This window comes from Gigantopelta aegis, chromosome 9 (assembly GCF_016097555.1).
Source record: "Gigantopelta aegis isolate Gae_Host chromosome 9, Gae_host_genome, whole genome shotgun sequence".
NCBI lineage: Eukaryota > Metazoa > Mollusca > Gastropoda > Neomphalida > Peltospiridae > Gigantopelta > Gigantopelta aegis.
In genome coordinates, this window is record NC_054707.1 from 13,027,276 (window position 1) to 13,053,150 (window position 25,875).

The following is a 25,875-nucleotide window of genomic DNA, read 5'->3' on the forward strand; positions in this document are numbered from 1 at the left end:
AGCTCTTAAACATCCCAATAGCCAAAAACAAACACTAAAAGGGAAAAACGCTTTTGAAAAAGCTACATATGTATACAAATTGAATGTGATGTGCACTCTTCAGTAAATTAAATAGTCGACGTTTTATCTTCATTTCTCAATTAACGTTCTATTTCGCTAGACTCCGAAAAGTTATTAGTTTTTTCTGTCTGAAATGTTATTCTCCTAGAAAACATAATTTGGTGTTGTTAGGGTTAGTGGACTTGATATTCTTACCATACATTCTTTGCAAACTACATATACATGGTTTATATGTAACTATAACATGATTACTTGGCTCCAGAAAGTGCTACGACGTAGTTGAGATAGTTGCACAGAATTTCTCACCTTCAAACTGAAGGGTACATGTCATAACATGTCTTGCATGGGGCAGAAAACCTTGAAGATCAGTGATGGTAAAACACATGTGATGTGAATAATAAAAAAAAAAAAAAAAAAAAAACCCACACCAAAGATTCCGAGGCCGCACCTACCCTAAACAACATAGGAATTCGATCTTGGAAAAGGCGCAGACGCGGCTACCGGTATTTTGAAGCGTCCGTTTTCAACACCCACACCGCGCCAAAAACTGCGCATATAGAAAACGTCTCTTACAAAATAATCAGAACAGTAATATGGAGTTTTCTCCAGCTACACAAAAAGAAAACGTTGAACAAAAAAGAAAATTTTCTTGTATTTTTGGGGGTGGGAGTGGGGGAGGTAGGGGAATATGCCTACTTGCACCTTCACCAAGTCCTACACTGGGTTCACATAACATTCTTTTTTAAAGTATGGCGTAAACAAACATAATAGTATAAATGCATTCAACAGCAGCTAATACTGTATTGCAAAGCAAATGAACTAACCAATACAGATCAAACGCATAATTAATATTTAGACTATGTTAACAAAAATTGCTCACGTGAGATAATGAAGCAGCAAGGGTGTCTATTTTTAGATGAAAGGAAAACTTTCATCAAACGCGATCTCCGCACGACCCTTCCATCCCAGCATCATAGCAACACCACCACCATAACACGTGTCTTTTTCTGTGTTAACTTACACAAGTACTTAAACGATATTAGGATTAGCTTGGGAATGCAGCAGTTCACATTCGTTAAATTCTGCTGTACCAAGTGGGAACTAGTATACTGATACTCGTTGATGCTGGAGGTGAATTATGTTGGGATGATTTAGTGTGTGGCCGCCTGTAAACACCAAGTGGTATGTACTGTCCTGTTTATGGAAAATATAATAAACACATACAGACACACAGAGAGACACACACACGAGACACAAACACGCGCGCACACTACTCTCTCTCTCTCTTTCTCACACTCACACACACACACACAGACACACACACACACACATTACTCTCTCTCTCTCTCTCTCTCTCTCTCTCTCTCTCACACACACACACTACACACACACGTACAGGCACACACATACATACACCACACACACACCACACACACACACACACATACACACACACATACACACACACACACACTGCTGCTAATAGGTAAGCGCAGTTCATGTTATTTTCCCCCTCGCGGTAGCCTAGGCAACTGAGTAGGTGGCCAGGACAACGCAGCCATTATCATCATCATCATCATCATCATCATCATCATCATATTGACAATCGTCACCATTATAGTTTTGCTGATTATAAAGATCATCATTACACAACAGCATCGTCATCGTCAATATTTTATTTGGCAAATGACTAATTTTGCAAGAATTACGTTTTGTTGAACATCAGTTTGATTTAGTAAACTAGTCTGGGAGTGGCAGTCCTCTTTGTGGCGGTGCAAGGATGAAATCTCCAGTAGATCTGCTATAGACGAGGCACAAGACAGAGATTCGTGGAATCATCCACTATTTTGCCAAATGCCCATTCGACTCTGTATTGTACGGAGATACGGCCCTGATCAGGTTTTGTCGTTCAGATTAATTCATTAAAAACATTGTAATAGTAAATAAAAAAAACTTCTGAGTAAAATAATGTTCATACGCTAGTACTCATTCGTTCATTCATTCAATCATTCATTCAGTCATTCATTCATTCCAAGCTGTTTACACTGCTGTTTGTTTTCTTGCTGCTGTACTTTTTTTCCAGTACGACAAAAGAACGATATTTCACCCAAAAGAGCCTATGTGCATCTATGTCAGAACTTGAGAATTTATTGACGTAAGCTATGAAAAGGAAAGGACTAGTTTACACAAGTAATCTCAACATTGACAGGTAGCCATAAGTAGACAAGCACATGCGTAGCTACTGAGAGACATGGACAGAGATGTGGAGATAGACAGAAAGGGCAGTTAACGATTTTCATGTGCGCGGTTTTTGGCGTGAAACGTCAAAAAAACGGAAGCATAAAACGGGCTTATATGAAATCAAGCATGATATAGATAACCACGGACATGATTTTTGATGCATCTGCTGTACGTATAACAATAAAGTTTGTTTTATTTAATATCACTAGAGCACACTGATTTATTAATCATCGGCTATTGGATGTCAAACATTTGGTACATTCTTAGAAAAGAAACCCGCTACATTTTTCCATTAGTAGCAATGGATTTTTTTTGTATATGCGCCATCCCACAGGCAGGATAGCACATACCACGGCCTTTGATATACCAGTCGTGGTGCACTGGCTAGAAAGAGAGCCGCACCAAAAACAACGCACGTTGAAAACGACGCAAAAAGAAGTTGAAAAAATAGGAGCTTTCGGAGCTGCAAGAAATTAAAGGGACATTCCTGAGTTTGCTGCAATATTTAAAGGGACATTCCCGAGTTTACTGCATTGTAAGATGTTTCCGACTAATACAATATTTCTACAATTAAACTTACATATTAAATATATACAGTTTCTTCTTTAGAATATCAGTGTCTGTATATTCAGTGTGTTTCTGGTCGTCTTAATATTTCTAAGAAGCCCAAACTGGATTTTGTCTTCAAATAATTTCGTACGTACGAAAAAACTATATTTATTTTATAAAATGAAATTTAACACGATTAATATACAGCCACTAATATTTTATGCAGAAAAATATATTTTGATATGCAATTACAATCGTTAAAAAGTCTCTGTTAGTCGGTAACATCTTAAAAAGTGCAGCAAACTCAGGATTGTCCCTTTAAACAGAACACGTAGAAAACGAAAACTGGCAGTGGAATAAAAAAAAATTCTACTCCCAGTCTGGAGCTCCACGCGATAAGACGTGTTTGTTTCGCTTGTGCACACTGCACGTGCTTTCGTGTGCTCGATTGGGAGTCCTTCATTTCGTTGTTTTTGTCAGCGAAATGAAGTTTAGTACTGGGATGTATGCGGCCATTGGAACTGATTGAACGCTGGAACGCTTCTCGTTTCGACAGTCTGCACCACCAGGTTGGATTCGTTTTTAGCGAGATTCCTTGCCTCCACGTCATTTCTCCGTCTGACTGTCGACTTGGGTTTTTTCGTGACTCGTAAGACGGCCATTCTGCAGAACGCCACGGTTGTTCGCGTTTAGTCTCTACATGTCCGAGCCTGTCCTAGCAGCACTGGAAGATTGACCGCCCCACTCTAAGAAGAAATAGGAAGCGGGGTCGGCCCCTACTACTCTTTTTCTAGACTTTACCTTGTTTTATAGTGATACCATCTCGTATCCTTCGAAGTTGGGCCCGTCCGCACCACTATACCAACCCATGACGACTGGACTATACCCTAGTCTGATACTCTCTCTCGTTCAGACGGATCCGGCTTCTCAAGATCTGCATTTCAGCACAGCACTACACCTTCATCGTCTATCGACTGTCAATCTAGGGGTTTTCTTGACGGGATGCAACCCATCTCGTCCCTTTAAGCTGTGCACCCAAACGGCCTTAACGAGGCCACTCGCGTGGACATATCGATCGGACTTTAAACTTTTAGATTTGCGTTTAAAATTTTATGTCGAAATTATTATTTCTTTTTTTAAATATTATTAAATAGTCCGATCCTCTCTTCTTTCTCTTATTTAATTTTGGACTGTCCTTCTAAAATGCTCCAAATTATATAAATATTCGGCCGAGCAGTCAATTGTTTTTTATTTTTGGCTTGTAACCTTTTTTTTTTTTTTTTTTTTTTATTCTATTAACTTTTTTTTACTAATAGCTATTTTCAAAATTCTGCCCATTTTCACCCCCCCCCCCCCCCCCCCCCCTTCCATCCCGAGTCAGGCCACCGATCCTTATCGGAGGTCGGACTCGGGATGGGCGTGTTCGAAACCCTAGTGGTATATGGGCACGTTAAACTAGTTATCATCATCACCAAACATTTGCATGAGCTCTATTTCTCCGATGTCTGACAACAGATTCAAATTTGAGATTTCAAACCGATAAGCAATAACAAGCTTGTCCAATGGGCGAACGTGTCACTTGTGGTGTTTATACAACGATCGACTCTATTGATCCTTTCGTTTGGCAAGGCGCATGTCGAATCATTACCATCAGAGAACATGACAATTCACTCCGACACCTATCACAGCGCCAGCACCACGTGTCCGCTGATAGTCCGCGTGCATTGTAACTCGCTGAACTGCAGATGATCGCGAGCGTGTCCATCATTACAACAACGTTTACCCAAGAGTTCACAAATATTTTCCTTTATTGTGCGTCAAGGTGAATGAACATATCACCTATCAATGATCGTGATTAACGTGGTGACGCAACAACTCGCCAGGCGGCGCTGTTTTCAAATGATGTTATTGGTTTGAATCTCTTGTCTGAAATGACAAGAAGTGTGTTTACCGGCCTCGGTGGCGCAGTTGGTTACGCCATCGGACTACGGGCTGGTAGGTACAGGGTTCGCAGCTCGGTACCGGCTCCAACCCAGAGCGAGTTCTTAAGAGCCCAATGGGTAGGTGCCACTAAACCCTCTTCTCTCTCGCTAATCACTAATCAACTAACAACTAACTCACTGTCCTGGACAGATAGCTTAGGTGTGTGCCCAAGACAACGTGCTTAAACCTTAATTGGATATAAGCACGAAAATAAAATGAATGAATGAATGAAGTGTGTTCCGGAATGAGAGAATGAGCAGGTAGGTGTAAGTTTACCTAGATTTATAGTATTATTAAAATTTTAAAAATACATTTTCTCACTAATGTACTAGTATAGCGACTGTATACATGTACTTATTGTCAAGTATTATAAACATATTTTTACGTGTACAATAGTTTCCGCTCTAAACAGACGTCATTACACCTGTGCTCACGCGTCCTTCATACTATCGACGCATTGTGGGCTGACACCTAGACTGGTTTTGTCCACAATCAGTGTTTCCAGATAAATAAGTTTTAACTTTTTAAAAATTAATAAACATTTAAATGGAAAGAATTGTATTCGTTTATTCAAGTTATATAGCCTTACATTAGTCTTGTTACTTGAATATTCCACACAGACATACATTTAAAAGAAGAAAAAGAAGCAGAAGAAAAGAAAGTAAAAAAAGCAGAAGACGTCGAAGAAGCAGAAGAAATAGAAGAAGAAGGAGATAATGTAGAAGAAATAGAAGATGAAATGGAAGAAATAGAAAAAGAAGCAATAGTAGTAGAAGAAGCAGAAGAAGATGAAATAGAAAAAGTAGAAAAAGAATCAGTAGAAGTGGAAGTAGAAGGTGAAATAGGAGAAGTAGAAACAAGAAGAAGATGAAATAGAAGAATAAGTAGTAGTAGCAGTAGTAGTAGTAGTAGTAGTAGTAGTAGTAGTAGTAGTAGTAGAAGAAGAAGAAGAAGCAGATGAAATTCAAGAAGTAGAAAAAGAAGAAGTAGAAGAAATGTGAAAAAGTGAAAGTGACCTGTTCTGGTTTCCGGCATTCAGTGTGACGTCTTAAATGTTAATAAGTTGAATAACACGTGGTCAGGCCTTTTTTGTATATATGCCATAAAATATGTTTTCGGTCAATAAATAAGTATTTCTCAATTGTTTTGATATAATTAAACGATTAACAAAAACAAAATACATGAAATGTCCCAAGACCCTTTTCGGTGATTTGAAGGGAGACAACACACTGTGACAATAAATTAACAACAGGACAAGTTGATGAGCGCCTCCTGTTGCCCACTAGGATCCCAGAGGGCGCTGCAATCTGAGAGTCAACATCGAGCCATGGGTGTTAGCGAAATTCCATTAAAAAGACAATTAGTGCTGGCGGAATTCATTCCCTGGCCAATATGCTGATCCGTCGTTATATTTATTAAGCATGCCAATGAAACGTACTCTTTCCACTTAACTGAAGGTATAAGAAATAACACACGAAATCGATAAATAAAGTAAAGAAACTAACGACCCCTGGACCGCGTTACTCAATTAGATTACTACGCGCGTGTGTGTAACATATGGGTTTATAAAAGACATTTCTTGTCGCGCGATTTACTGGCACATTAAACAAACAACGCAGATGACGAGTCGGGGTCGGTACAGCTAACCCATCAGTCGTGTGGTGCTGGTGTTAATCGTTTTAAATCCTGCTTTTAGTTGGAAAATATTTTCATTCTGGGGGATTTTATCATAAATTTTATGTCTCCTTTCATCTTGCATTTCACTGAAAGTTCAAGATAATCCAAGGTTACTTTCAGTTGACCTAAGTAAATATAAAATAATTTTAAAAAAATTAATTAATTCTGTATTTTTTTTTATCATACATTTGATGTCGCCTTTTATTTGTCATTCACTGCTAGCATGCTGAAATATTCAGATAAACCAAAGCTAATTCTAGCTAAACTTAATAAATATAAAATGATGACATTAAAAAGACAATCATTAGCTCTAGAAAAGAGAAAACAAATCCAATATTCATAATTTGACAATAGCCCCAAATTAAAAAAAGATCTAAATTTGAGGCCCTATAAGTTGACACTCAGGCCAAATTATCATTCTGTCTAATCCCACTAAACACTGTCCCCATTCCACGAAGTGATCTTAGCGCTAAGACCACCTTAAGAGCATATGGTAGTTATGCACTTAAGGTGATTTTAAAGCTAAGATCGGTTCGTAAAACAGGGCCTGGATCCCGAAATCCAGGGCCCCGTTCCACAAAACGATCTTAGCGCTAAGATCACCTTAAGTGCATATGTTAGCTGTGCAATTACGGTGATCTTAGGGCTAAGATCGCTTCGTGGAACGGGGCCAGGTCCAGTACAACGTGCTTGAAGCTCGACTGGATATATATGTGATGTGTGTTATATCTAAAGCACGGTGTTCTTAAGGGAATATTTTCACAGATCACTGACCTATTTAATGGTCTAACAAAGTATTACCTGAACAAAAATAATTTGATTTGTCCCTAAATGTACTTTATTCAACCATCTTCATAACCACCATACTCCATTTATTAATGAGATTTTGTAAAAATAATTGAATTATGGCAATGGTCCATAATTCAAAAACTAAAATTGCAGAGGGATGACATGGATTTCACTCCATCATGGTTCATTTAAGGTGATACGATAGCTAGATTTGGTTTCCAACAATTAATGTAATTTTTATTTATTATCCATTTAAAAAAAAAAATAAGGTCCTTAAATCCGTGACAGTATGTCTTTAAGTTTAATATGTTATTTCTGTCTATAACCTTTACTAATTATATCTGGCCTAATTCTCTAAACTCTCGCAACTTTACGATCTCGTTGAGCAATGCAGAAAGACACGTCATGACGATGCGATGTTGTTTAATTAATAATGCTTAAGGTTCTACTATACCAAATAAAATCCCATACGCGACCATGTTAACGTATGTAGTTAATAACACTATATGCAATACATCAGCAACAATATGTCTCATACATGTATATCAGTATTACAACCACTTTCTCAAAGTATTAACTTAAGAAAGTGGAACCTTTCATAGCTCATTTTCGATATAACCGGATGTTTGCAGATACTCCATACATGTTTTTAACACAAAGCTACTTGACACAGTGGTACTAGATGAATTAAAATTGCATACATTTATTGCTCAGATGAAACATGTGTCACCAATGGCAAGACTTGTAGTATTAAATGCTCTATAAAAAAATAGGTGCACGTCGAACGTATTTAGTTTAAGAGAAGTTCCACATGATTTCGTTTGTTGCATTCTGAAAATTAAGTTATTTAGAGGCTACGCTTGTAATATAAGCACAACTTAAGTACAAAAAAAAAATCGTCTATGTTAATAGCCTATGATTTCAAAATGCTATGTTAATAGCCTATGATTTTAAAAAGCTATGTTAATAGCCTATGATTTCAAAAAGCTATCATTGTTGTTTTAGCAAGCAAAATCTTTTCAACACAGGCTCAATTCATAATTCCTTTTTTTTTCAGACAAAAAATTGGCGCCTGATTTTCATTCCAAACCAGTCTGTCCGATTTCACAACAGTCCGCGTAACGAGTTGGGGCACCCCATCATGACACTGGTCCTGATCTCTAATTAGTGCTTGATTCAGTGTAAATGCGCCGAGCAGTCCCGCCAACTGGCAATCAATGAGGGGCCGACTCACGTCGCCTTGATAGACAGGGTGCAGCGTGCTTAATTGAATTGCAGATGGAAGGAAAATATGCATCCCTGGATTTTACAACAGCGTTATGAGCACAGAATGGCCACGAAATTGGGCGACGATTCGCTTCGTAAGTGTACTCCGCAGAGGAGCGCAGCAGGAAATTGCGACTTTGTTATGCGTAGTTTACTGCTATGACTGCCAATTGTCCCAAATGACTCTTTGCTGCCGAATGTACTCAAGGAATTACTAAAGCCTCCATAGATCAATCTTCCATCTCCGTGTGTGCAGAGATCGTCATAGGCAGCAGAGAAGAAAGGAATGTTTGTTTAACTTGACCTCCGATTATTGTTTAAGTTTAAGGATATGGAAGGGTAGTGGGGAGAGCTTAGTGACTTAGTCGACAGGCCGCTCGTCCGAGGTTCTTTGGTCGCAGGATCAAACCACCTCGGTGGATCCATCTTCCGATTGCTATTTCTCCCCGTCCCAAAAAGTATTCCACAACTGGTATATCAAAAAGCGTGGTATGTGCTGTCCTGTCTGTGGGAAGATTCATATAAACAACCACTTGCTATTAATGAAAACAATGTAGCTGGTTTTGTGAGACTATATATGTTTAACATCCAACAGCCGATAATTATTTACCAATGTTTTCTGGTGGTGTCGTTAGAGGCGCAGACCCTAGTTCCAACTCGTAAAAATGGACTAAGTTTAGTTAATCTACAGACCTGTAACAAAATTGGATACAGTTACAACAGAGTGAAACAAGAGTCTGTGACGTTAAAACTGGAAAATATGCTTAAAAATAGACTTGAACTCGAATCAATGCATTTTGTGGTATTAGAAAACCCCCAGGATGACCAGAAACACTTCGGTTCTACGGAAATGGATAATCTAAAATATTCGGGAGGGGGGGGGGGGGGGGGGGGGGGGGGGGGAGTACAAACGGTTATGAACTTCATCCTGCTGTCCAGCGACCCGAAGTTCAAAGACTCGACCTGTACGTCACGATTCTGCTCCATATTAAACTCCGTCCGCAGGTCTGGTTTTATTATCAAACGTGTTCTCTTTGAACTTGACGTGCACGTAAAAAGCCAATGCTTATATTAATGTTTTCAATCATCTGTTTATGAATATTAGTACGCCTGAGCGGTGAAAATTCAGTAATCCACTTTCTTCATCAAACTCGCTTCGTACTGCTCTCACCAGATGGCGAGGCAGTGCACGTCATCAGGTTTTGGCGGGGAAACAGAGGCGAGTTCAGGTGGCCGAGCGCTAGCGAACAATTTCAATTGGTACTAGTACCATCATTTTCTATCGTATCACATTCATCTAACGTTAGGCGCATAAACCAGTCTCGCGAACGATTGGGATCATTCGCCTTCCTGACTAGAATTCTAGCTCTGTGTTCGCAATATTGTGAAAGGTCACTACATTGGCTTTACTTACTGTGTGATAGGTACAGGGTTCACATAAAAAAAACACGCAGATTAGGTTAAAACAGAATGAAAGAACAATAATTAAACCATCGGTTCGTAGGTGTGGAGGTCTGTCTGTCTGTCTGTCTGTCTCTCTCTCTCTCTCTCTCTCTCCTTTCTCTCTCTCTCTCCTTTCTCTCTCTCCCTCCCTCCAAATAGACTCCCTCTGGTCTCTCTCCTCTCTCTCTATAGGCCTCCCTCTGTCTCTCTCTCTTCTCTCTCTCTCTCTCTCTCTCTCTCTCTCTCTCTCTCTCTCTCTCCTTAGCTTACTAGAGAGAGAGAGAGGCTCTCCATTTTTTTCATCTCTATCTCTTCTCGTCTTTCCCTCGTTCTCACTCTCTCTCTAAATAGGTAGACTCTCTCTCATCACTCGCGATCCTTCCTTCTCTTCTTTTCTCTTCTTCTCTGTCGGTCTCTCCTATCTCTCTGTCTCCCTCCACTTCCCTCCCTCTCTCCCTCTCCTCTCTCTCTCTCTTCCTCTTCCTCTCTCTGCTCTCTATCTTTCACTCTCGTTCTCGTTCTCTCTCTCGCTCTCTCCTCTCTCTCTCTCGCTCTCTGTAGATCTCTTTTCTTCTCTTCTCTCTCTCTCTCTCTGAGTCTTTCGTTCTCTCGTTCTCTCTCCTCCCTTTCTCTCTCTCTCTCTCTCCTCCCCTCCCTCCCTCCCTCTCCTCTCTCTCTCTCCCTCTCTCTCTCTCTTTCACTCTCACTCTCTCTCGTTCTCGGTGTCTCCCCTCCTCCCCTCTCTCTCTCTCTCCTTCACTCTCATTCACTCCCTCTTCTTTCTCTCTCGCTCCTCCTCTCTCTCTCTCTCTCTCTCTCTCTCTCTCTCTCTCTCTCTCTCTCTCTCTCTCTCTCTCTCTCTCTCTCTCTCTCTCTTTCTCTCTCTCTCTCCAAATAGCCGTTGTTTTAAAAAATCAAAGTTTATAGTAGAGTGGGGAGATACAAGAGCACCACACGAAGTACTCTGTGGATAACCACTAACAACCAACCATTAACTCGTGTCCTGGTCAGACAGCCCAGCGGGCCAGACCAAGCTAGTGCGTGCTTGAACTTTAATTGGATAAAAGCACGAAGACAAATTAAGATGAATTAATGAAAATACCATCATTACAGGGCCGTAGCTAGCGGGGTGGGGTGTGTGGGGTATTGGGGGCAAGGAAAAAAATCCGGAAAAAATGATAGAAACTTAAATAAAATTCTCTTCTTAACCGTTTAAGGAGTTTTAAACTATTAACTACTCAGTTGCCCCCCCCCCCCCGAACCCCTCCCCAAAAAAAAAGAAAGAAAGAAAGAAGTGTTTTATTTAACGACGCACTCAACACATTTTATTTACGATTATATTGCGTCAGACATATGGTGTACTACTAAAATGCATCACAATAAATATTTTAATCTCAACACCACTTCATCGCCCAAATTCCACAATTCCCTACATTTGCAACCTTTACTGTCCACCACGCCATCGTAGGTTGCATACCACAATTCAATTCATTAGTGAAGAATTCCACCTGAAAACTACGCGACTGATATTTTTAGGAACTACAGTCGTTTGGTAAATCACATGTAAAAATCGAAATAGGCCGAAACCAAAATGTGGAGTTTTTCACCTTTAAACCAAAGACCTGCTTCATTTTACTGTTATATGCATATTATATGCATCTTCCCACAGACAGGACAGTACATACCATATTCATATTATCATATGGTAATAAAAATAATTAAACCACTGGATTAGTGAAACACTAAAGAGATCAGCCTTGTACTTGTAGTCATCATAGAACATTCTAAAAAGTAACTTTGTATTATATATATATATATATATAGTTAAATAAAGTGCTGTGTCAAGAGTATTACCTGTGTTCACATGTTTTCTTTAGTTCACTGCAGTCATCTTTGTTTTACAACAATGTGTTGTTGTCTTCGTTCAGTTTGAGTTATGTTATTTTTCAGAAATAATTGCTTATTCTCTCTGCACTATCTCCCAGAAAATGATTTTAAAAAAAGAAAAAAACAAAAAAACAACAACCAACAAACCCCCCCCCGCCCAAACAAACACCCCCCTCCCCCCAAAAAAATCACACACTCCAACAAAACCCCCTACAAAACCAAAACAAAACCCCCTAAAAAGGACCCCCCCCCCAACCCACAACAACAAACAAACAAACAAACAAACACCCACAACAACAACCCAACAACAACAACAACAAAACCTAACAAACAAACACAACACTCCACCCCCCAAAAAGCACAAACAAAACCAAGAAACCAAATAACATTACAAGAAAAAGTTTATAATAAATAATAATACATGTAATAGTTATGTTTGGTTTCATAACAAATTCGTAGATATCGAACACGACGTGATTTGAAACCCTCAGTAGTGACCTGACGACCGTCACATCTATAAGACGATTTATTGTACGACACAGACAATCGATTAACAAGCGCATTTGTGACGGCAACAAACTAGTGCAAATGGCACAAACAAGCAAATTATATCGAATCAGGAAAAGTCGTAGACAGCAAAAAAAAAGATTTGTTTTGAGGGACGATGATTTTTCTTCAGATCTGAGCCAGTTTTCGACAGTCGGTGTGATTGGATTTGTAACAGGAACTTGAGTAGACGAAGAAGGAGTCAGTTTGATATATTTTTATTTTACACTATCGGATGGTCACCAGTCCCATCCGATGTTTGTTGTCTTCCAATACCAACGAGGACCTCCGCTTGAACATGGTAAAGGTTACCTCGCACTAAATCAGGGACTTCCGTGTCACAGTTCGAGTTGCACCGCCAAATATTACAATTTAAAAAAAAACCCCGCTATAGTTCTGATTGGTAGTTATTTATTGTATATTTATGCAAATACTTTTATATTATTCCAAAATAATGTACTTTTACTTAGTGGCAAATTGTTATTTAATGAAAACTAGAGGTTGAAACCAATACATGGTCAATAAAAAAGGCAACTGCGATATTCTGCAAAAATATTGCTTTGCTAATTAAAAAACCTAAGTCTCTTGAACGCCCTTTTCGTTTAGGTAGATTAAATTTCAGGTGACACACATCTTATATCGATACTTGAGATGGCTGATGCACTGCTTAGATATAGTGGGGCGGGATTTCGCTCAGTCGGTTGAGTGCTCGCGTAAGGTGTTTGCGTCACAGGATCGAACCACCTTGGTGGATTCACTCAACTGATTATGTTTTTTTTCCCAACCAGTGCACCACAACTGGTCAAAGGCTGCGGTATGTACTTTCCTTCTGATGAAAAGTGCCTATAAAAGATCCCTTGCTGAATTATGGAAAATGTAGCGGGTTTTTTTCTGATGACTACGTGTCAGATGTTAGAATTACCAAATGTTTGACATCTAATAGCTCATGTTTAATTAATCAATGTGCTCCAGTTGTGTGGTTAAACAAAAACAAACTTTAACTTTTATTTATATACTTTTTAGTAGAAAATGTTAACTTTGTCGGCAATGAGGACTGATTTGGTATTAGGGAACCTTTAACTATTGAAGATGATTGAACATGATGGCATCCCGGGATATAGTTATCTCATGACATCACGCCATATACGTATTTGTTTTGTGTCCTGGTCAAATTAACTTCATTACTCTTTCAATTACTACATGAACCCGTATAAATTATTCCACCATGTAACTGCTCGTTTCTGTTAACCACTAGGAGCGGAACGTAGCGCGGTCGGACTAGGATCGATTCCCGTCAGTGGGCCAATTGGTATATTTCTTGTTACAGTCAGTTTTACACAACGACCGAGCTATCCTGTCTGTAAGATAGTGCATATAAAAGACTCCTTGCTACTAATGGAAATGTTTTACGGATTTCCTCCTTAAGACTGTATATCAAACTTACCAAATGCATAACATCCAACAGCCAATACTCCGACGCCATATAACCGTAAATAAAATGTGTTGAGTGCGTCGTTAAATAAAACATTTCCTTCCTTCCTTCCTTCCTTCCAATAGCCGATAATTAATAAATCAATGCGTTCTAGTAGTGTCGTTAAACAAAATAGACTTTAACAGTTACCTAGCTGTCATACGAAACTGAACATTTTGAAAGGTAACTTTTACAAATCAACAAAAAGTATGTTTTGTTTAACGACACCACTACAGCACATTGATTTATTACTCGTCGGCTTTGTGAATGTGAAACATATTTCCTATATTTTTTCCATTGGCAGAAATGGATCTACTTTTATATGCATTCCCACAGACAAGACAAAACACAATGAGAGAATGGGTTCACTGAGGAGAATCGACCCACGATCAACGACCCCAAGCACGCCAAAGCATCTGTACAATGCGGGGCGGGACGTAGCCCAGTGGTAAAGCGCTCGCTTGATGCGCGGTCGGTTTAGGATCGATCCCCGTCGGTGGCCCCATTGGGCTATTTATCTCTACAATGCGGGGCGGGACGTAGCCCAGTGGTAAAGCGCTCGCTTGATGCGCGGTCGGTTTAGGATCGATCCCCGTCGGTGGCCCCATTGGGCTATTTCTCGTTCCAGCCAATGCACCACGACTGGTGTAACAAAGGCCGTGGTATGTACTATTTATCTCTGTGCGGGGCGGGACGTAGCCCGTGTGTTAAAAAAGATCCCTTGATGCGCGGTAATCGAAAAGAGTAGCCCCATTGGGCTATTTATCTCTACAATGTGGGGCGACAACTCGCTTGATACGCGGTCGGTATATCGACCGTGGTCCCATTGGTCTAATCCTATAATGAGGGGGCGGGACGCCGTGGTAAAGCCATTGTGTGCGGTCGTTAGGATCGATCCCCGTGGTGGCCCCATTGGGCTATTTCTCGTTCCAGCCAAACACGACTGGGGTAACAAAGGCCTTGGTATTACTGTCTTGTCTGTGGGATGGTGTATACAATACTTCTTGCTGAAAAAAGAGTAGCCCATGAAGTGGCGACAACGGGGTTCCTCTCTATGTGGTCGCCATATGTCTTCGCCGTATAACCGTCAATAAAATGTTGAGCTAATTGTCCTACAATTTACTGTACAATGTGGATACATTTTCTTGCTGTGTATTGAACCGAGTATCCTATGTGTCGCCAAGTGTTTTCTTCTCTTACATTTAGCTAATTGTCACAATTAGAATATCATTTTAATTTTGTCACTTAATATAATTGCTGTTTAAACAATATGCAAACATTCCTTTCCCTTCTTTTCCTAATAGCACACGGCTAGGGAAGAAGTTACAGGAGCGGCATCAGGGACTGCACCGGAACTCGGCCTGATACACGCGCCAGGGGCGACCAAAACTTATGGTTGAACCGCTAGCGGCAGTTTCTTCTTTTCGGTCGCCCGCTGTGGAGTCGTGATGAGCACGTTATCCACGTGGAAGTCCCGAGCAGTGACACGGCCTTGCCGTTGGTGGCCACCCCCTCCACCCCCCACAACAAGAGAAAGGCGGCCTCACCTCTTTTCTAGGGAGCAACCAAGGGATCAACCCAGTAGCCAAGTCCACGCTGCCCCCCCCCCCCCCCCCCCCCCCCCCCCCCCCCCCCCCCCCCCCCCCCCCCCCCACCCCCCCCCCCCCCCCCCCCCAACCCCCCCCCACCCCCCCCCCCCCCCCCGCTACCATTAGTTCATCCTGGTGGATGTCGAAGACGTAACTCAGTTACGTTTTGGACTGAAGGCGGACCGCTTTTGATCATTCAAGCACCGGAGGGGACAGTACAAAGCACAAGACAGTTCTGCCAAATATCATCAGCAATTCGCCGGAATGATCATTACAACACTAGAGGACGGCGTGTTTCAAGGACTTTGACTCGAACACAATCCACAAGATGCTTAGGATTATGTTTGGGGTAGAGGAATACAGAATCTTCATCCGAGACAAAGATCTCTCAACAAGATGCTCAGAATTATGTTTGGGGAAGAGGACTACAGGATCTTCATCCAGGTGAAAGGACTCTCTTCAGTCTCCCCCAAGTTGAAGTCATCAACACCAGCCTCGCCGTAATCCTTCACCAGCTTTCCAACGAACCTTCGACTCTGGGTAAGGGTTTAGTTGGACTTAAAATAGTTCGGCATCTGTTTAAAAACTTATGTTTATTTTTTTTTATATAAATAGTCCGACGCACTTTATTTTGGCAGCCCGTAAAAATTTCTCAAATGACCCTAAACTATTTCGGCCGAGCACTCGAAGTTTATTTTTGGACTCAGCTTATTACCAGACATGAGCAGAATGGTTATTTTCCATTTTTGGCTTGAGGTCTCTGACCTAACGTCTAAATGTATTCAAAATTCCGCCCGCCTCATACTTACCCTCCCCCTCCTGTCCCAGACTGGCGATGTCAGAGGCTAAGGCTAAGTCCGTGATGGGCGTGCTTGAAAACATTACCGGCCTCAGTGGCGCAGAGGTACAGGGTTCGCAGCCCGGTACCGGCTCCAACCCAAAGCGAGTTCTTACGGGTGCAATGGGTAGGTGTAAGGCCACTACACCCTCTTCTCTTTCACTAACCACTAATCAACTAACAACTAACTCACTGTCCTGGACAGACATCCCAGATAGCTGAGCTGTGTGCTCAGGACAGCGTGCTTGAACCTTAATTGGATATAAGCATGAAAATAAGTTAAAATGAAATGAAAACATTGGGTTATATAAGCACGTTAATAAAACAGTTCTGATATTCTGAGCCACCGATTAAACTATGTGCTGGGGTGTTACCATGTAAATACTTATTTTCTTAAGGCGACGTCACACCATACGAGTGACTCGTACGAGGAGTCGATTCCATAGCAGCCGTTGAAATCGTAATGTTTGTCTTGTCAGTCCGCTGTTCTTGCGGCTGTTATCGTACAGGGCGAATTATTGTATAATGATAAACCACTAGGTGTGCACATTTTATCATCTAGACATGCCTATAGTACTTTAAGGAAAAAGAAAGAAAGAAATGTTTTATTTAACGACGCACTCAACACATTTTATTTACGGTTATATGGCGTCAGACATATGGTTAAGGACCACACAGATTTTGAGAGGAATCCCGCTGTCGCCACTACATGGGCTACTCTTTCCGATTAGCAGCAAGGGATCTTTTATTTGCGCTTCCCACAGGCAGGATAGCACAAACCATGGCCTTTGTTGAACCAGTTATGGATCACTGGTTGGTGCAAGTGGTTTACACCTACCCATTGAGCTTTGCGGAGCACTCACTCAGGGTTTGGAGTCCGAACCCAGTACCTACCAGCCTGTAGACCGATGGCCTAACCACGACGCCACCAATGCCGGTATAGTACTTTAAATGCAGAATTACATCATTGTAGTCTTACTATCGATCCATAATGTAATTGTGGACATTACTTTGAAATCATTTATAATTATTTCTTTGAATGTCAATTTTATAACCAGCAAAGACAAATTCTTTTGACATCTCTAAACAGTTTTGAACCAATTAATCTTCAGTTGACATTAAACGATCGAGACATGTTTAATGATGATGTCAATAACCAAATATTTGATCGTGTTTACAAATACATTAAACAAACACAACGATTTGACTACGAAAACTTTTATCTCGTGGTGTCGAATCATTGATTTGTTGTTACTATTACTATTGTTATTACTTACTAGTTGGGCTGTCTGAGAAGATAAAATGTTAATAATGAATACTGTTAAACCATCGATGACTTCTATTTGTTTTCCTTTTCTTTTCTGTTCTTTCAGTTTATCCAATCGTTTTTCACAAACGTTTACATTTATTTATTTATTGAAAATTTCAGTTGTCACTGTTGTACAATTTTATGTTTATAATTAGGAGAGGGCCTCGTAAGTTGGATAACTTGTGCCCAATCCGTTTGCATATACACATTATATGCAGTGAAACATGTTTCCAATCAAATGAACTTGTTTTGGGACTACTAACGTCATACAAACTGCACGTGAGTCAAATTCGAATTATTTTTAACTGCGTGCCAATCATGAATACAGGTGTTAAATTAGTACATGCATATGGAAGACTAATGCTAATTCTACTAATAGAAAAATAAAAAGGGATTCTATACACCTGCAATTTAATGAAGCACCACCTAATTTTGACCATATGCATGTGACGTAAACTTCGCAAGAAATTGTAACAGTGGATATAAAACACTGAAAGTAATGAGCTAATTAATTTATCAATCATCGGCTATTGAATGTCAAACATTTGGTAATTTTGACAGTCTTAGAGCGGAAACCCGCTACATTTTTCCATTAGTAGCAAGAGATCTTTTATATGCACCATGCCACAGACATGATAGCACATACCACAGCCTTTGATGTACTAGTCGTAGTGCACTTGCTGGAACGAGAAATAGGTCAATGGGCCCACCGACAGAAAGTAACAGTGCCGTTCAACAGGGAAAAAGATAGAAATCGTAAATATACTTCAAAATGTATGATAAATTACTATGAAGCTGAAATTACAGTACACTGATGTGTTTTTCATTAATAATTTATTCATACCATCTTGGTATATACCCAGTAGATAAAGAATATACATGTACATGAGTGTAAAGATTCTCAATATTTGCTTTAAACTACGTTGGCACGGATAACTACTTCCGGGGGGCCGTTTTGGTTGCAAAACAATTCAGGCGATGCTTAATCACTTTCCAGGTGCATATATGGCCATAGTAGTTCATTCTGGTTTTTATTGGAAATATTAAACAAACGTTTTTGCACCAAAATCTCAGGAGCACCAGTAAAGCCTTTCGTTTCAGCAGAATCCAAAATGGCGGCAGATAAGAATATAAGTAAGCGTGCGAACTCGTCCGATAATTATGTCTCAGACTTACTCAATTAATTTAAAAAACAATTTGTGTTCCAGTAAAGTAGGATATAAGCAGTTATGTAAACGAAGTGGAAAGCGGGACCCACGCAGTGCGGCAGGGTTTAGCGGATATTGGATTTGGTTAAACATGAACCGATCAGACCTCTTCAGTCTCCAGAAACCAATTCTGTTCGCCATTCCCGCAAGACTCAGCCCAGTTCCGAAACCACTAGGTGACGGGTATTGTTTTTTAAAGCAGCAATATCCAGTATATTTTTAGCATTTAATATGACAGATTTTAGGTTTTAATAGTTTTTACGGCGTAGTTTTCACTATTAGAGCCGGTTTTTGATAATTGATACCAGATATTACTTAGAGTTTATTGTTTAGATTATCCGTTTCTTGTACATCCGAAGTGTTTCTGGTCATCGTGGTGTCTAAAATACCAAGGAATGTATTTTTATTTTTTTTGAAAACGCACATAGGCCTACCTCTGAGAAGTAACCGTTAAGGAGACGAGCTCTAGTGGATTTTTAAGTGGATTTCCCCGTTTCAACATCAGACTCTCATTTCACTCTATTCTAGATTTATCAAAATGTGTTAAGGTTTGTAGATTACCAAATTTAGTGTCTCTTTTCACGAGCTGAAACTAGGGACTTTAATCATTTAGACCCCCAACCCCAACACATTAATTTCCATGACACCCCATACCAATGTGATGTGTTTTTTGGCCATAGTCGTTATCGCTCAAGGAATTACTCAAATCACAAACTCGTTTCGTAACTTTCGTACGATCCTTGCGCTCATCAATAATCTCTACAATTTTTTTTATCCCTTTCCTTTTTCTCCTTTGAAATCCATGTAATTTCTTCCCGATCTAGTAGCTCATCCTGTGTTTCAACTTCTTTCGCTGTCCACCTCCACATCCCAGTCCTTGCCTCTCCACACACCTGCCATTTCCCATCAGCTTTAGCTGTGGGCTTAGTCTAACCACTTCGGTAACCTCTGGCATCGTTAAGAGGCACGTATTTATAATTGTACCATCTACTATATTCCCTTCCTACTGGCGGTCGTTAATTAATACCGTGATCAGACTCACTTTATTAGTGGTAGAGAACGAGGATGCCAGATCGGTGCAGGAAGTTCACAGAGACTGCACCTTTGGAGGAAGTTGAAAAGACGTAGATTGATGGTGTGGACAGGTCATAATACAGAGTTGGAGAAAACTGACAGACAGGGTCAAAACAGATTGAATTCGTGGGAGAAACTGGAATATATATATAAATAGGATACTCCCGAGTGTCTTGTGCTTGTCTCAGCAAGCCTCGGATTTCATACTTTTATCAACTCGTGCTGATACATTATGATATCACAAGACACGAGGTGGGTATTCTTTTTATCATCCATTATCATTTTTTTCATTTGCGACAGTTGTAAACAATATCAGTAATGTGGGTTGAATGTCAGCGGTAGACTCGTTAACTAGCAGAACGGCAGTGGTGTGACGTCACTAATGGTAGGTTTAGCGCTGAAACACAGTGACGTAACAAAACATTGTCTTGCGATTAAAATTTGACCAGTCAAGAGATATCGCAAATCATATTGCCAGCGATATCTCCTACAAAAGCCTTTAATGGATGATAAATATATATATTAAGATAACGACAATGACAGGCAGAGGGTGATAGATGATGAATATGACTGAACACATGGAGCCGGCTTTGTCGAAATTTGAACCACTATCGTATATATCTATAATATAGTAAGACGACCGTGAAGCTTTAAATACACGTTTTCTTCAGTACCTTTTTACGATACATGTTACCTCGTATTTTATACGGATTCTTTAATTTTACATGCCCCTCTGGTCTCATATTTTGGCTTCTTCCAACAACTGGTTCACATCAAACAGCTCGTGTACCCAGATAAACTCCTAACAGTGTTGCAGTGTAAACGTCATGCAACTTGGAACAGGTAGCATTTATATTTGCATTACCCTCTTTCTACAGCGGGAAGGTCTGTGTAGGTGGGCCACTGATGAACGGCTTGGCAAACAAGGCGAAAGGTTGTACACAATAATTGGAAATTGTTCTTCAATCAGTGCTATGATAACAGTAATTTCAGTGGAACAAAGATACAGATGTATGGTAACCTAAATTACCGCCAATTTTACGACTTCTGAATGGAACATAAAGATTTTGTTTTGTTACAGTAATGTTCAAAGGGATCGGTGAAACGTTATTATTTTGCGTGAACATGTGTTTAATCTTTAAAGAGTTATTTTAATGAGTAGTTCCTTATGTAGCTGAAATATTAAACAATGTCTCAACATGCGTATTACCACCACGTTAAATAACCGAATTATACCAAGGAAGGGTGGAATCTAGCTCAAATGGTAGAACGCACGCCCTCAGCGGAGCCATTATTTGTTTGGGCTTTTACCCGTCCTACCGGCCTCGGTGGCGTCGTGGTTAGTCATCGGTCTACAGGCTGGTAGGTACTGGGTTCGGATCCCAGTCGAGGCATGTTTTGTTTTAATCCAGATACTGACTCCAAACCCTGAGTGAGTGCTCCGCAAGGCTCAATGGGTAGGTGTAAACCACTTGCACCGACCAGTGATCCATAACTGGTTCAACAAAGGCCATGGTTTGTGCTATCCTGCCTGTGGGAAGCGCAAATAAAAGATCCCTTGCTGCCTGTCGTAAAAGAGTAGCCTATGTGGCGACAGCGGGTTTCCTCTCAAAATCTGTGTGGTCCTTAACCATATGTCTGACGCCATATAACCGTAAATAAAATGTGTTGAGTGCGTCGTTAAATAAAACATGTCTTTCTTTCCCCGTCCTAACCAAAGTTAAAAAGGTAGTTTGTTTTGTTTAATGACTCCACTAGAGCACATTGATTTATTAATCATCCGCTATGGGATGTCAAACATCTGGCAATTTTGACATTAGTCTTAGAGAGGAAACCTGTTACATTTTTCCATTAGAAAAACGAGATGTTTTATAGGCACATTCCCACAGACAGGATAGCACATACCACGGACTTTTATATACCAGTCGTGGTGCACTGTCTGGAACGAGAAATAGCTCAATGGGCCCACCGACGGGGATCGATCACAGATCGACCGCGCATCAGACGAGCTCTTTACCACTGGGCTACGTTCCATGTAAAATACCCTTGCTGCTAATGGAAAACTGTAGAAGGTTCTCTCTATAACTATCAGAATGTCCATATGTTTGACATTCAGTAGCCGATGATCAATAATGGAATGTGTTTTAGTGGTGTCGGTAAAACAAATTCATTCGCAGCTTAATTCTACTGTACATTCGACTTATCCACCAGTTCCTCACGATTGGTGTACATGCAAACAGTGAACTTATGGTATGTGCTGCCATGTCTATGGGGAAAAATGCATTTAAAATAACTTAAGTTCGGTAGGTCTAGGCTATATGGTGGAAGCGAATTCCCCATTTCACTGTCTAGACCACATGTGAAACGTAAATTCTATAAAACGTAGATTAAAATGTGATGAGTTGTACAATGTTCGATCAGGGATCGAAATTAACAACGGCACCGTCGGCATTTACCGTAGCTGCGATATAAAGTGTCGTAGATCAGAGATTTTAACGATGGGATTTAAAAAAAATAATAATGATAAAAATTGACACTGGATAAAACATATTTTTACATTCGATTGAAGGGATAATTGTTTGTTTTTAATTTATCAGTTTATTTGTTGTAAAAGTTACTGGTTTAAAATTGCCGTAGGCTGGCTTAAAATTGCCGAAGCAGCAACAATAGTTTAAATTGCCATAGATAACAGTCTTAAGTTCAAACCCTATCACGTAATTATAAAACAAGATGTGGTTTATAAGAGCAGCAACTTGAAACCACCATCTCCATCTCGCCTACATCTTTTTTCATTAGCAGCAAGGGTCGATATCTGCATATTTTAAACTATACAGGACAGCACATCCCATAGCTTTTGCTATGCGGGATGTAGAACCGCTAAGGGGGTCTATCTTAGAATGTCTAATACATGTGTAGTTGATATATTTTAACCACATTACTGAGTTAAAGATAGATTGCTGACAGTCTTAGTCATAACGACTATACAATGGTGGGGTTAGTTACTAAAACGTAACTGGAGCATATCGATGGCATTAGTTATTTAATAATGTAACTAGAGCATATTGACAGCCTTAGTTACTAAAACGTAACAACAGCATTTTAACAGCATTACTTATTACAAACGTAACTAAAGCACATATCAACAACATTAGTCATAACGACAAAACAATGGAGGCATTAGTAACTAGAGCATAATATTGACAACACGAGTTATTAAAAATATAACTAGAATATACTGACAATAATATTTATTTAAAATATAACTTGAGTATACTGACAACAATGTGTAGTTTAAATACAACAAGAGTACACTGACACTAATATTTAAAATATAACTAGAGTACACTGACACTAATATTTATTTAAAATATAACTAGAATATACTGACAGCATCATTTATTAAAAAATAACTAGATTATACTGAATGCATTAACCAAGAAAACGTAAGGTGAAATATCTTAATGTATTGGCATTCCGATATTAATAATATTATACATTCTTTTTAACCATGGGGCTTATAAATTGTTTCGTAATATTTTGCTGGTCTAAATTCATCTTGTTAAACATATCAATGACAATGCCAACATTAATATGCAGTAAATGTAGAACAAAAATCAACATACCTTGAGTTGAAATGGTGAATGAATGGGCATCAGCTATCCCGAAATGCTCCGCGACACGAGACGGAACAGTTGCGTTCTCCCAGGTGCTTAATCCGACGTCGACGTGTTTTCCGAAACAACCTTACGTCTCAAAGTAGAGCCAGACACGAGGAAATCGCCGGCCTATTACCGCGGCTCACCCAAGCTCGGAACGGATTGGGAATCAATGATTGGAGGTTGTGGTGTTTGAAAACTATCGCCAGTTAGAGCTGTGATAGGAGTTCTCCTTAATTTGTTATTACTGAGACCATCGGTGAGGCGAATCACTGGTGCCGACTGGTTCTCGGGTCGCTGTAAGGGGATCGGTGTAGGCCCGGCACCCGGCGTGTTTCGTCCATCAGTAAACAGAGTCTATCATTCCGTGAATAAAGACAAAAAACCATCACCGTTAAGGACTAACATTTTTGCCGGCTATCAAGTTGATTAAAATCCGCCTGGCCGCAGTGGACTGGCTGGAATGTCTTTGACTGACAGAAATCAAACCGATTATTTACACGATCATCATCTAAGGATGATGATGATGACCAGTTAATCAGTAAGGTCGTCTCTGAATAAACAAATAATAAACAAATAAAATAAATGAATAAACAAATAAATAAATAAATAAATAGATAGATAGACAGATATACACATGTAGACTGATAAATACAGAAAGCTAGATGTATATATATATATATATATATATATATATATATATATATACAGGCAGGCAGGCAGGCAGGCAGGCAGGTAGGTAGGTAGATAGATAGATAGATATAATTTTACTATCTTAATTCTTCATCTACATAACTGGTATATCAAGCATTGGTGGTATTCCAATGGGAAATTATATATGAAAAAACTTCGTATATTTTGTGGCAATGTCTTGTTTAGTCTCTCGCTCTCTCTCTCTCTCTCTCTCTCTCTCTCTCTCTCTCTCTCTCTCTCTCTCTCTCGTTCTCTCTGCGCCCCCCCCTCTCTCTCTCTCTCTCTCTCTCTCTCTCTCTCTCTCTCTCTCTCCCCAGAACGTAGCCTACTAGTAAAGTGCTCGCCTGATGCGCGATCGATCAATCGTCAGTGGGCCTATTACATTCCACAGCGGATGCAACAATGAACGTGATGTGTATGTGGGACGGTGCATGTAAAATATTCTTTACTGCTAATCAAAAAGAGTAGCCATAGATTATTGGCAGCAAATTTCCTCACCTAGCCATATGACCGACGTAAAATAATCGTAAAATGTGTTGAGTGGGCTGTTAAATCTCTCTCTTTCTCCCCCCTCTCTCTCTATCTCTCTCTCTCTCTCTCTCTCTCTCTCTCTCTCTCTCTCTCTCTCTCTCTCCGTCCCCCCTCAATCTCTGTCTCTCTCTCTGTCTCTCTTCCTCCGTACCCCCCCTCTCTCTCTCCCTCCCTCTCCCCTCTCTCTCTGCTTTTCTGTCTTTGTTTCTCTATATATCCTTTTACTCTGGCTCTTGGATATTAATCTATGTCAGTACAGTGAAGATGGGCGGGATTTAACTCAGTCGGGTGAGTGCACACTTAAGATGCTTGCGTCGCAGGATGAAACCACCTTGGTGATTGGTTGTTTCCTCGTTCCAACCAGTTCACCACAACTGGACAAAAGACGTGGTATGTGCATTTATGTCTGTGGGAATGTGGATATAAAAGATCCCTTGCTGCATTAGGAAAAATGTAGCGGGTTTCCTCTGGTACTGCGTGTCAGAATGACCAAATGTTTGACATCCAATAGCCGATGATTAATTAGTCAATGTGCTGCAGTGGTGTCGTTAAACAAAACAAACTGTAACTTTTACTGGGATGATATCCTGGTGCATGCTGAAACCAATGTGAAACCAATGAGATTTCGAACCTTAATCAGATTTAGTAAGGTCTATAGGCTCTATTAGAAACTCGCGAGACAAAATAGGCAGAGTTACGTCCCCTAACCACTAATCACTTCCGGAGCGTTTCAGTTACAGCTTGAATAGCCGATGACCACAATTGTTTGTGAATCTTCAGCTGAGATTTATGCATGCCAGTCAAGGGCAGATAAGTATGTTTCTAATAGAGACTATAAATCATCACTATCGCCATATGTTTACCAGTAATATCTACGAACTACCGATCTGCCAGGTTCAGACTGGACAAACATATCCTTTCTTCCTAGTCAATAAGTAGTTATCTTTTCATTTAAAATAGAACGAACTCCAGTCAATAACATCTTACCCATGTTTTGAACCGTGCTCAACACGTCAATTCCCGTTAAATCATTTCATTGTGTTTTTTAACCGCTAACACATCTGC

General features: G+C 40.0%; 1 protein-coding gene across 3 annotated transcripts in view; it reads right to left on the minus strand.

The window, feature by feature from the left end:
- Window positions 1-24,904, minus strand: part of LOC121380778 (ligand-gated ion channel 4-like) — an 83,377-nt gene extending 58,473 nt beyond the window's left edge. For 2 of the 3 annotated variants that reach the window (XM_041509747.1, XM_041509746.1), the window contains exons 1-2: window positions 24,778-24,904; window positions 23,554-24,139 (exon numbers count right to left, since the gene is read on the minus strand). The gene's annotated coding sequence lies outside the window, so the exon portion shown is untranslated. The remainder of the gene's footprint in view (window positions 1-23,553; window positions 24,140-24,777) is intronic. The other variant, XM_041509748.1, reaches the window with a different exon arrangement.
- Window positions 24,905-25,875: the final 971 nt, after the last annotated feature.